Source organism: Somniosus microcephalus, chromosome 12, assembly GCF_052327205.1.
Source record: "Somniosus microcephalus isolate GS21.2 chromosome 12, FLI_Smic_1.0, whole genome shotgun sequence".
NCBI lineage: Eukaryota > Metazoa > Chordata > Chondrichthyes > Squaliformes > Somniosidae > Somniosus > Somniosus microcephalus.
Genome location: NC_140998.1, coordinates 107,931,684 through 107,943,199, shown reverse-complemented (window position 1 = coordinate 107,943,199; position 11,516 = coordinate 107,931,684). Strand labels below are relative to the sequence as shown.

General features: G+C 42.2%; 1 protein-coding gene across 2 annotated transcripts in view; it reads right to left on the bottom strand.

The window, feature by feature from the left end:
- heatr5a (HEAT repeat containing 5a) overlaps window positions 1-9,965 on the bottom strand; it is a 122,931-nt gene extending 112,966 nt beyond the window's left edge. Inside the window, exon 1 of one of the 2 annotated variants that reach the window (XM_086003399.1) lies at window positions 9,784-9,965. The gene's annotated coding sequence lies outside the window, so the exon portion shown is untranslated. The remainder of the gene's footprint in view (window positions 1-9,783) is intronic. The other variant, XM_086003400.1, reaches the window with a different exon arrangement.
- Window positions 9,966-11,516: the final 1,551 nt, after the last annotated feature.

The following is an 11,516-nucleotide window of genomic DNA, read 5'->3' as shown; positions in this document are numbered from 1 at the left end:
TATAATACTAGCATATCTCTCATGGTATTGCTTAAGAGAAGTTGAATATGTTGCTTTATAAGGACAAATGCTAATCAATATAATGCATTATGTATTATCCAGGTAAGAGGAAATCATGTCCTTTTAAAGTCACAAAATCTCTAATTGTCATTGAGTAAATACAACTTCAGCTCAGAGTTGAATTGTTTAGGGAGGGAATTTTGCAGGTTGAGGTCAGAGTTCAATTGTTTTTCAGGCTGCAAGTCAGAATCCAGAATTAATTTACTGGTTTTCTCTCTTCCACTGCCCTCCGAAGTGTGATTGCTAAGGTTTAAGTCACTGGTGACAGACATTCTGACAAAGTTTTTAATCTATTTTCTGTTGGTAGTGAAGTTGTTGTGCACATTCCAAATGACTGACTTGGTTTTTTTTTAAAGATTGCTGGAAAAAAATTGCATATGAACCAATCAGCTGCAAGTAATTTGACTGTCAATACAGGAAGTCCAAAATGAGATAACAAATGCATGCACATATACAGTTTTTATTATATGATGAACATGACAATTTTAAATACATGTCGGTTGTTGAGATTTAGTACATGGAGATTTTATTGATTTTATATCAGTATTGATGCAAGGTTCCTCAGCTCATGAAATAAACTCTTGATACTAAATAAACAGTGCCAAAAAATGTCTAGATGGGTGAGAATTAAAGAGTTAGTCAACAAGTTCTAAGCTCTCTCCATGGTCTTCCAGTTTATTCAGAAAGTTCTCGATTAACTATATTTATTTCAGGAATGATTCAAGAACAACTAATCTTCAATGATTTCAGTGCAATCATACACAAAACTAAAAGAAAGTTTCATTTCCCAAGAGGGCCAAATTTAAATTGTTTCTGATCAAAATTATGTTGCATAAACCTAAAATTTTGATCCAGTAACTAAATAATTTGGTTGGAATTCATGCACACATTGTGAAGAAATAAATCAGAATATGTAACCTCAAATCTATTGTTGCAGCTAAATTATTAATATTAGTAAAGACTATGCCCTAAAACCAGTAAGCATGGGGTGTAGGAGTGTTTCCTAATTTCACTCCTGAAAGGCCTAGGTGGATAAAGGGGAACCAGTGGATGTGGTGTATTTGGACTTCCAAAAGGCATTTGACAAGGTGCCACACAAAAGATTACTGCACAAGATAAAAATCACAGGATTGGGGGTAATATACTGGCATGGGTGGAAGATTGGCTATCTAACAGAAAACAGAGAGTTGGGATAAATGGTTCATTCTCGGGTTGGCAATCAGTAACTAGTGGCGTTCTGTCGGGGTCAGTGCTGGGATCCCAACTCTTTGCAATCCATATTAACGATTTGGAGGAGGGGACCGAGTGCAACGTATCCAAGTTTGCCGACGATACAAAGATGGGAGGGAAAGCAGTGAGTGAGGAGGACATAAAAAACCTGCAAAAGGACATAGACAGGCTAAGTGAGTGGGCAGAAATTTGGCAGATGGAATATAATGTTGGAAAGTGTGAGGTTATGCACTTTGGCAGAAAAAAATCAAAGAGCAAGTTATTATCTAAATGGAAAGAAACTGCAAAGTGCTACAGTACAAAGGGATCTGGGGGTCCTGGTGCATGAAACACAGAAGGTTAGTATGCAGGTACAGCAGGTGATCAGGAAGGCCAATGGAATCTTGGCTTTTATTGCAAGGGGGATGGAGTATAAAAGCAGGGAAGTCTTGCTTCAGTTATACAGGGTACTGGTGAGGCCACACCTGGAATACTGCGTACAGTTTTGGTTTCCATATTTAAGAAAAGATATACTTGCTCTCGAGAGAGTTCAGAGAAGGTTCACTCAGTTGATTCCGGAGATGAGGGGGTTGACTTATGAGGAAAGGTTGAGCCTCTCTCTACTCATTGGAATTCAGAAGAATGAGAGGCGATCTTATCGAAACATGTAAGATTGTGAGGGGGCTTGATCGGGTGGATGCGGGGAGGATGTTTCCACTGATGGGTGAGACTAGAACTAGGGGGCATAATCTTAGAATAAGGGGCTGCCGTTTCAAAACTGAGATGAGGAGAAACTTCTTCACTCAGAGGGTAGTAAATCTATGGAATTTGCTACCTCAGAGAGCTGTGGAAGCTGCGACATTAAATAAATTTAAAACGGAGATAGACAGTTTCCTGGCTGATAAGGGAATTAAGGGTTATGGGGAGCGGGCAGGGAAGTGGACGTGAGTCTAGGTTCGGATCAGCCATGATCCTATTGAATGGAGGAGCAGGCCCGAGGGGCCGTATGGCCTACTCCTGCTCCTACTTCTTATGTTATGTTATTTCATGAATATTATTTATATCTTGAACACACCCTCTATCTCAGTATCATTCATGATGTTACATTATGGCTACATAAAATTGAAATAAACTTGATAACTCACAATTTACTAACAAATTCAGTCACCTATTTATACAAGACCAGTCTCAAGTCATCTGAACACTTACAAGGCATTACTGCTGAATGAAACCAGAAAGCTTTCTAGAAAAAGTACATGTAACCCTCCCATAAATATAACCCAAATCACATCCAGGTCTTAACATATAGAGCTGGAAGGGGATTACTTTTGTGAAATTATGTTATATTTAGACACAGTAACTTAATGTTTACTGTGCAAGGGTGCCTTGCAAGGCTCAACACTGAAACTATAAATTTAGAATATAAAAGTATACAAAACATTTTCAACCCAAGTTGAATCTCCTTTTAAAGTTAGCAGTTGCACGATCACTTGTTATGAACAGCCCACTCATTAAAAAAGATTACAGAGGAATGAATATTCATTCCACCTACGTAATTAAAATGCAAATTGCAATCACAGACTGAATCCACTGTACCACAAGTAATCATTTATTCCTTGAAAGGTATTTTTTTCCTTTCAATGTACCAGGCGAGTAACAGACAATGGCATAATTTCAAAAAGAGCCAAAGAAAGATTTGCATTTATATAGCGCCTTTCACGACCACCGGGCGTCTCAAAAGCGCTTTACAGCCAATGAAGTACTTTTGGAGTGTAGCCACTGTTGTAATGTGGGAAACGCGGCAGCCAATTTGCGCACAGCAAGCTCCCACAAACAGCAAAGTGATAATGACCAAATAATCTGTTTTTGTTATGTTGGTTGAGGGATAAATATTGGCCAGGACACTGGAGATAACTCCCCTGCTCTTCTTCGAAATAATGCCATGGGATCTTTTACGTCAACCTGAGAGCGCAGGCGGGGCCTCGGCTTAACGTCTCATCCGAAAGACGGCACCTCTGACAGTGCAGTACTCCCTCAGCGCTGCACAGAAATGTCAGCCTAGATTTATGTGCTCAAGTCCCTGGAGAAATTCACTATTACTCTGAAAATATATTATACATAATTAGTAACATCTGGGAAACACTATGAAATGCGGATACAAAGACAGTGACTTGATTGGCTTGCCATTGAGCATCATTCCTTAGGTTGCTAAAACTGCGAGTAAGCAACAGCTGCACTTCCAAGAGTTGGATATTCCACAGGGCAGTTGTACTGATAGAGATGATGGCCCAGAGGTACCTGAATTGCAAAGCAAACGCCTGGAAGTGGGTCAACTACTTCTACGAATAATAACTACTACTACTAGTATAAGTACAACAACGACCCACTCACTTGTTCTGACACGTGAATCTCCGAAAGATTCAACACTCCTGTCCTAGATCATCCTTGTAACATGCTCAGCATGGTCTGGGTAATTAAACAGTCTTTCAGATTTAAAAATCAAACTGCAATTTGTTTGAATAAATCCAAGAATTTACTCTGGCATTAGATCTAGGAGCTAAAGAGACACACTTGTATCATTCTTCAGTAAAAATTAAAATAATTTTTCCATTTATACCAGAGGTGAAAATCTGCTGAAACATGCATGGATTTATTGCTCATACATGCATCTTATATATTTATAAAAGCGCCTTTAACATAGACTAGAACTAGGGGGCATAATCTTAGAATAAGGGGCTGCCCTTTCAAAACTGAGATGAGGAGAAACTTCTTCACTCAGAGGGTAGTGAATCCATGGAATTTGCTACCCCAGAGAGCTGTGGAAGCTGCAACATTAAATAAATTTAAAATGAAGATAGACATTTTCCTAGCAGATAAGGGAATTAGGGGTTACGGGGAGAGGGCAGGGAAGTGGACGTGAGTCTAGATTCAGATCAGCCATGATCCTATTGAATGGCGGAGCAGGCCCGAGGGGCCGTATGGCCTACTCCTGCTCCTATTTCTTATGTTTCACAGGAGTATTATAAGACCAAAAATTTGACACCAAACCATATAAGGAGATATTAAGGCAGGTGACCAAAGGCTTGGTCAAAGAAGTAGGTTTTATGGACTGTCTTAAAGGAGGAAAGAGGTAGAGTGGCAGTGTTCTGGACTTATTACATGCAGATAGCACCCTCTGGTGGTACCTATTGTATAGCAGTGATGTTCTGGGCTTATGGACATTACGGACATTTTACATGCAGATAGCACCCTCTGGTGGTGGTTATTGTATTAGCAGTGTTTGTATGTAGCAGAGGTCCTTTGGCCTTTCTACCTTTCTTCCTGTTTGACCCAGGAAGTAGAATTCCAGAAAGAACCTAGCAGACCAATGGAGAATCTGCCATGAGGGATTCTCAATCCAATGTAATCTGACCTCGTATGTTAGGCCAGGCGCAATATCTGTGAGTATCTTTGTCTGTTAGCATGATAGTAACTTTGTCAGCATAGTATTTTGATAACACTATGTTTATAAAAGGTTAATATTTGATATTTACAGAAGTACAGTCCAAATGTTAGTTAGTTATACAATTAGTCTATTCTACTGTTGTAAATATGTTTATATCTTATGTAATATCGAATGTAGAGTACTCAGTTTATGTACAAAACATACTTTGTCTTTGTTTACAGTTTCACAAATTTGTTCAAGTAAAGCTTCAAAACAGTGAAACGGCTTCACGAGGAATTATTTGAATGAGTGTTTAACTTGCTGGATAACTAGATAGGAGCACGTCTAGCGAGGCCAGTACAGGCAGAGAGGTTTAGGCAGGGAATTCCAGAGCTTTGGGCCTAGGCAACAGAAGGCACAGCCATCAATGGTCGAGCGATTATAATCAGGGATGCTCAAGAGGGCAGAATTACAGGAGCGCAGATATCTTGGGGGGTTGTGGGAGATTAGCGAGATAGAGAGGGGCGAGGCCATGGAGGAATTTGAAAACAAGGATGAGAATTTGAAATCGAGGCATTGCTTAGCTGGGAGCCAATGTAGGTCTGCGAGCACAGGAGTGACGGGTGAATGGGACTTAGTGCGAGTTAGGACATGGGCAGCTGAGTTTTGGATGACCTCAAGTTTACGTAGGGTAGAATGTGGGAGGCCAGCCAGGAGTGCGTTGGAATAGTCAAGTCTAGAGGTAACAAATGAGAGTTTCAGCAGTGGATGAGCTGAGGCAAGGGTGGAGACGAGCGATGTTATGGAGGTGGAAATAGGCGGTCTTAGTTATGCTGCAGATGTCGCAGATGTGTGGGAAGCTCATTTCAGGGTCAAATATGACACCAAGGTTGCGAACAGTGTGGTACAGCCTCAGACAGATGTTAGGGAGAGGGAACGGAGTTTGTGGCGGGGATCGAAAACAATGGCTTCGGTCTTCCCAATATTTAATTGGATAAAATTTCTGCTCATCCAGAACTGGATGTCGGACAAGCAGTTTGACAATTTAGAGACCGTGCAGGGGTGGAGGGAAGTGGTAGTGATGTCGTCAGCGTACATGTGGAAACTGACGCGGTGTTTTCAGATGACATCACAAAGAGGCAGCATGTAGAAATCAGAGGGGGCCAAGGATAGATTTTGTAAGTGCAGTTGTAAGAGAGTGGGGAGATTTTTTTCCCCCCCAGGGGTGTATATAGAAGGAAGTAGGGTTTTGGGGGGGGGGGGGCGGGGCTGTGGGTGGAGAGCGATACGAGAAAGTGGTCAGAGACGTCCTTATCTGCGATTGACACGAGTAGGATGTATTACTTCTAGTACTATGTAGAACATACACAAATAGTATAATCAAAAATGGTAATGGCGCTGGTTTAATTGTAACTTAAAAGAGGTGATAATTCAGCTGGCTGTGAAGCTGAGGTGTGCGTGTGTCAGGTGCTCATTTCAACTGGACTGAGGGTGGGTAGAATTTCACTGAAACAAACAATTATTTTTCTCCAACCTGTCTTAAAGACAGCTATACTCTTGCCAAACTATCAGTCTTCCTGCTCAGGCAATCACAAAAACATTCTTTATCTGTACGGAACTCTGGAAATCATGCCTCATTGCAATTTTTGAAACTCTCAAGGGAAGTATCGGTCATCAAAAGTGTGACTTCATTGGTCCAATGCAAGATCAAATTGCTAAATGGAAGAGAAGGATACAGAGGTGTAAAGAAACCCTCATGCTGCAATGCATCCTATGTTTTTGATAATACAGCTTTCAAATTCCCAAGTAAAAGGATAGAAATCATTTAAATGATGGATGCGCAATAAGCAATGGATTACAGATAATAAAAAAAAAGTGACTGGACTGGTAATTGAATTTCACTGAATTATCACTGCTCCATCATGTTTTCTACTTGTACCAGGTACCCTTTGAATTGCATGTCTAACTTTTTTTAAACTGGTTCATTTACTGCTTTGAATTTGGACCACGGGGTCGGCAGCTGCAGCAGTATGTAACTGTTAGCATAAATTATTTACCATAAGCCCAAGTGCACTGTGTGGTATCACAGCAGATATATGGGTCCAGGATCTGCCAAATGCACTGGTAATGCATCAAAATAAGCAGATCTCTTCAAAATGCGATTTCTGCCACTAGCAGCTTGTGTAAATGCACTAGTGACATCTGGTGGCAAGATTAATACTTTTTTTTTTACAAGTTCACTGGATTTCAAAGGAATGTTTGCAGTTGATCCAGACCTCAGAAGAATTGTTAACCCCTTCAGTAGAAAGTATACAGGCAATACTCAAAGCATCAGTTACAGAACCAGTTGCCTTATGGTTAAAGGGGAAATAATGTGTCCACTAAAAAAAATCCACAGCCTTCCTGTATCTTTATATACAGACTGTAAAAACTTACTGAAGGTGGTTTGGAAAAGGCCTGGACAGAAGTTAGCTACATATTAAGTGCACCAGGCAATGCAGCAAACATTACCAGTAATGGAATACATTTGCTGGTTTATCAGATCAGTCTTGATCACTGTAGTACAATAGACCAGAACTAATTTCAAGCCTTGTATAAATGTAACCATTTCTTGCTTGGAGTCACATTCTATTGCTTTACTCTTTCCAAAGCTGAACATTGACCAAAAAAAAAAATGAAAGTAGTAATAGTGCAGACATTGCTCGATGCAGTTAGAATAGGTTTCAGAAATTGTGTTGTGCTTGTGCATTATCAGGAGCAGGATGAAGAACATACAACACATCCTACTGAAACCTTTAACACAAACTGTCAATTAATCATTCGTAATAAGACTAAGATAAATCATGAAGTAGTACACCAGAGGCAATGGTTTAATATCAATATTTCTGCAGCATTTAAACTAAAGTTCAAATTGGGAGGGGAAATGCCATCAATTTTAAATATGGACAACAAACTCAAAGCAGATGATGTCTCACTAGTAATAATTAATTGCACATCCCTCTTTCAGGAGTGCAAAGCATTTTACTGAATGCTCAAAATTGAAACATCAAGGTAAAACAGTTAAAAAGATGAATCCAAATGGAATTTTTAAAAATATGCTTCTTCCCTCAAGTAGCTTCTCATCTGATTAAACCAGAATATGGACAGTTCATTCCTTCCCTCCTCAATGACACTTATTTTTACTAAGTCATGATCATTCCTTGCATCCACACACAGGCTGTTGTATGCTAGAAAGGACCGTTCCCTTCCCCCAAGGAAAATAAAACCACTTATCCTCACAGAAAATCTGTCTGCAACAAACTAAAGTTACGCAAGAAAAGTCCAAAATACAAAGCTCCTTGCTGGCAATAACATTCCAACATTATAGAATCATAGAAAGTTACAGCACGGAAGGAGGCCATTTCGGCCCATCATGTCCACGCCGGCCAACAAAGAGCTATCCAGCCTAATCCCACTTCCCAGCTCTAGGTCCGTAGCCCTGCAGGTTAGAGCATCCCAAGTGCACATCCAAGTACTTTTTAAATGTGGTTAGGGTTCCTGCCTCTACCACCCTTTCAGGCAGTGAGTTCCAGACATCCACAGCCCTCTGGGTGAAGAAATTTCCCCTCAAATCCCCTCTGAACCTTCCACCAATTACTTTAAATCAGTGCCCCCTGGTTTTTTGACCCCTCTGCTAAGGGAAAGAGGTCCTTTCTAACCACTTTATCTAGGCCCCTCATAATTTTATACATCTCAGTAAGATCTCCCCTCAGCCTCCTCTGTTCCAAGGAAAACAGACCCAGCCTATCCAGTCTTTCCTCATAGCTAAGATTCTCTACTCCCGGCAACATCCTTGTAACTCTCCTCTGTACCCCCTCTAGTGCAATCACATCTTCCCTGTAATGTGGTGACCAGAACTGCACGCAGTACTCTAGCTGAGGCCTAACTCGGGTTTTATACAGTTGAAGTATAACCCCCCTGCTCACAAGGCTGATCTTAATAACTGCTTAAGAGTGGTAGAAGTTTAGAACTCTCTTCCACAAACAGCAATTGATGCTAGATCAATTGTTAATTTTAAATCTGAGATTAATAGACTTTTGTTAACCAAAGATATTAAGGGATATGGGGCAAGGCAGTTATATGGAGTTAGATAGATCGCAGATCAGCCATGATCTCACTGAATGGCGGAACAGGCTACAGGGGCTAAATGGACTAATCCTGTTCCTATGCTTAAAATTATTTCGGGAAAACCACCCGCAGATCATAATGTCTCAATTCACTCTTGTGAAATATTCCTGAGCAGTGAATCGCCAAACACATGTACTGAATGAAACACATCAAAATATTTTCCCTTCCCCTTATAATTATTCGGTGGCTTCTTCGGTCCAATTTTATTTGCACAGAACCGTGTGCCATCGAACTATCTCTCCCTCTCTGTACTCTCACCATACACGCTTCAGCTTCACTGTCCGCAACTTAGGCAAAACGTCAGCTACTTCTCAGGTTATCAGAGGCTCTTTACTAAAAAAATAACTTGATCCACAAACAGAAGCAAATGCCAACCACTGTTACGCTATGCAACACTACATCGATGTATAAAGTAATTTTATTTAATAACTTTTGTTTCAATGTTACAAAATATCGAAGTTCTAAGTTGCAATATTTCCCAAACCGACCTTTAACCACCGGCACAAAACGCTTAACTCCCAACCTGCAATAAATAACGCAACAATTAATCGAGACATCCACAAATATCCCGGGGTTTGGCGACAAGGTCCACTTGGAATCAGACACCACATCAGAGTTTGCGTCACTTGGCCAGCGCCTCCGCGCACCGACACCCGCTCTGCAGCCACTCCGCCCGGACCCCTCTCCGGCTCGGGGCTTTAATCCGCCTTCGCAGTCCCTTAAAAGAGGAGCCGTACCCCGTTGACTTTTAGTGCAAACTTCAGCCATTGGTTCGGCGATATTCTTACGGGAGGAAACAGGCGGAACGCCGGGCGGACGCAGGAAGCGGTCCTCTCGACCGGCCATATCCCGTGCTTAGGGCGCCAGGCCCCGCACCTCATCCCGCTGTGACCCGGCCCGCCTCCTCCACAGCCGTCACTCACCTGCACAGAGCCAGCTCACTCCCTCCCTCCCGGGTAACTGCTCCCCAAGCTCCTCACACAGCAACAGCTAGTATCCCCGGGCTCCAATTCGCAGGCAGCGCCGGCTAGAGCCGCCCTCAGGAGCCCAGCCCAGCCGAACAGCCACCCGGCTACAGGTGCCGTAACCAAGGGAGAGCGGAGCGCCGAGCAACGGATCAGCGAGCGGGGCAGCCAATCGAACTCCGAGCAACCGATCAGGGGGTAAGCGCCGAGCGGCCAGGGCAGTCAATCGAACTCCGAGCAAACGATCAGGGACGGAGCGTCGTGACCTAATGGCTAGGACAACCAGCAGAGCGCCGAACAGTAATACAATAGCAAAATACTAGAAGCAGTGGAGGAGAAGCATCTGGGAAGGCACCGAACACCTCGAGTCTCTTCGCTGGGAGCAAGCGGAAGCCAAGCGCAAGGAGCGCACGTCAACCCAATCATCGCACCCACCGTCTGCCCCACCTGTGACAGAGACTGTCAGTCCCGCATTGGACTCATCAGTCACCTGCAAACTCATTTTTAATGTGGAAGCAAGTCATCCTCGGTTCCGAGGAACTGCCTAAGAAGAAGAAGAGCAAAATACTGCGGACGCTGGAAATCTGAAATAACAACAGAAAATGCTGGAAACCCTCAGCAGGTCAGGCAGTATCCGTGGAGAGAGAAATATTTCAGGCCAATGACCCTTTGCCAGAACTGGAAAAAGTTGAAGATGTAACAGGTTTGGGGCAGGGGAAGGAATTAAAGGCATAGTCTGTGCTAGGAATGAACGCAGGAGAGATAAAATGTTGCAAATGGGGATGGCAGAATCATCAACAGTTGCCGCCTGAAAAAATGGGTGGTGGGTTTATAGTCTGAAATTGTTGAGTCCAGAAGGCTGTAAAGTGCTGAATCGAAAGATGAGGTGCTGTTCCTCGAGCGCGGAACAGCCCGGCAGAAAGTCCTCAAATGGGCAGTGAGCTGGGGTAATAATGTGGTATCTCATGGTTAGAATTTAAATTTTTTACACTGTTCCTGAAAATTAATTACATCATAACTAATGTTTCCTCATATTAGACACAAAGTTTATAAAATGACTTTCTGCTCTTGAAATCAGATTTTTGGTTCCACTTTACATTTTATAATTTTTGAGGAGGCCCTTCAAAATCCAAATTGACCCAAGGCTGACGGAATGAATTCAGAGTTATCCACGCATCCATCCAAGAGCAGCGTAAAGTAGCTGTCGCATTTGCCCACACAACACTTGATACACCCCAGTAGTAATTCATTGTAAAGTGCTTGAAATAAAGTGCATTATATACATTCAAGTTTTTCTTTAACTCAGTGAGGCTTTGAGTTCTTCTCTGACATCTCCTGAGATTGAGTGGAAGGTGTTGGCTGCATCTCTGTTCCAAAACTATTAATAAACCGTGAGCTGTTACCTACCAGACCATTTATGAAATCAAGGCTTAGGCACAGGCTTATCTTTACTTGTAAACTGGTAAGGTTCTCCCCAATGCCAGGGGGAGGTCCATGATGCCCAGCAATGCAAAAACGATACTGTTAGCCAGCAGTGGTAGCCAAAATAAAATGTCAACGTGTGATATGCAGTGCTGCTTTTGGCAATCATTTGGGGACAGCAGTGTGAAGAATATCCATCTCTAAAGGTAGTGATCTGTGTTACCAGAGGCACCAGCAATTAAGTTAAGGTTGCAGTTGGCATCACCACT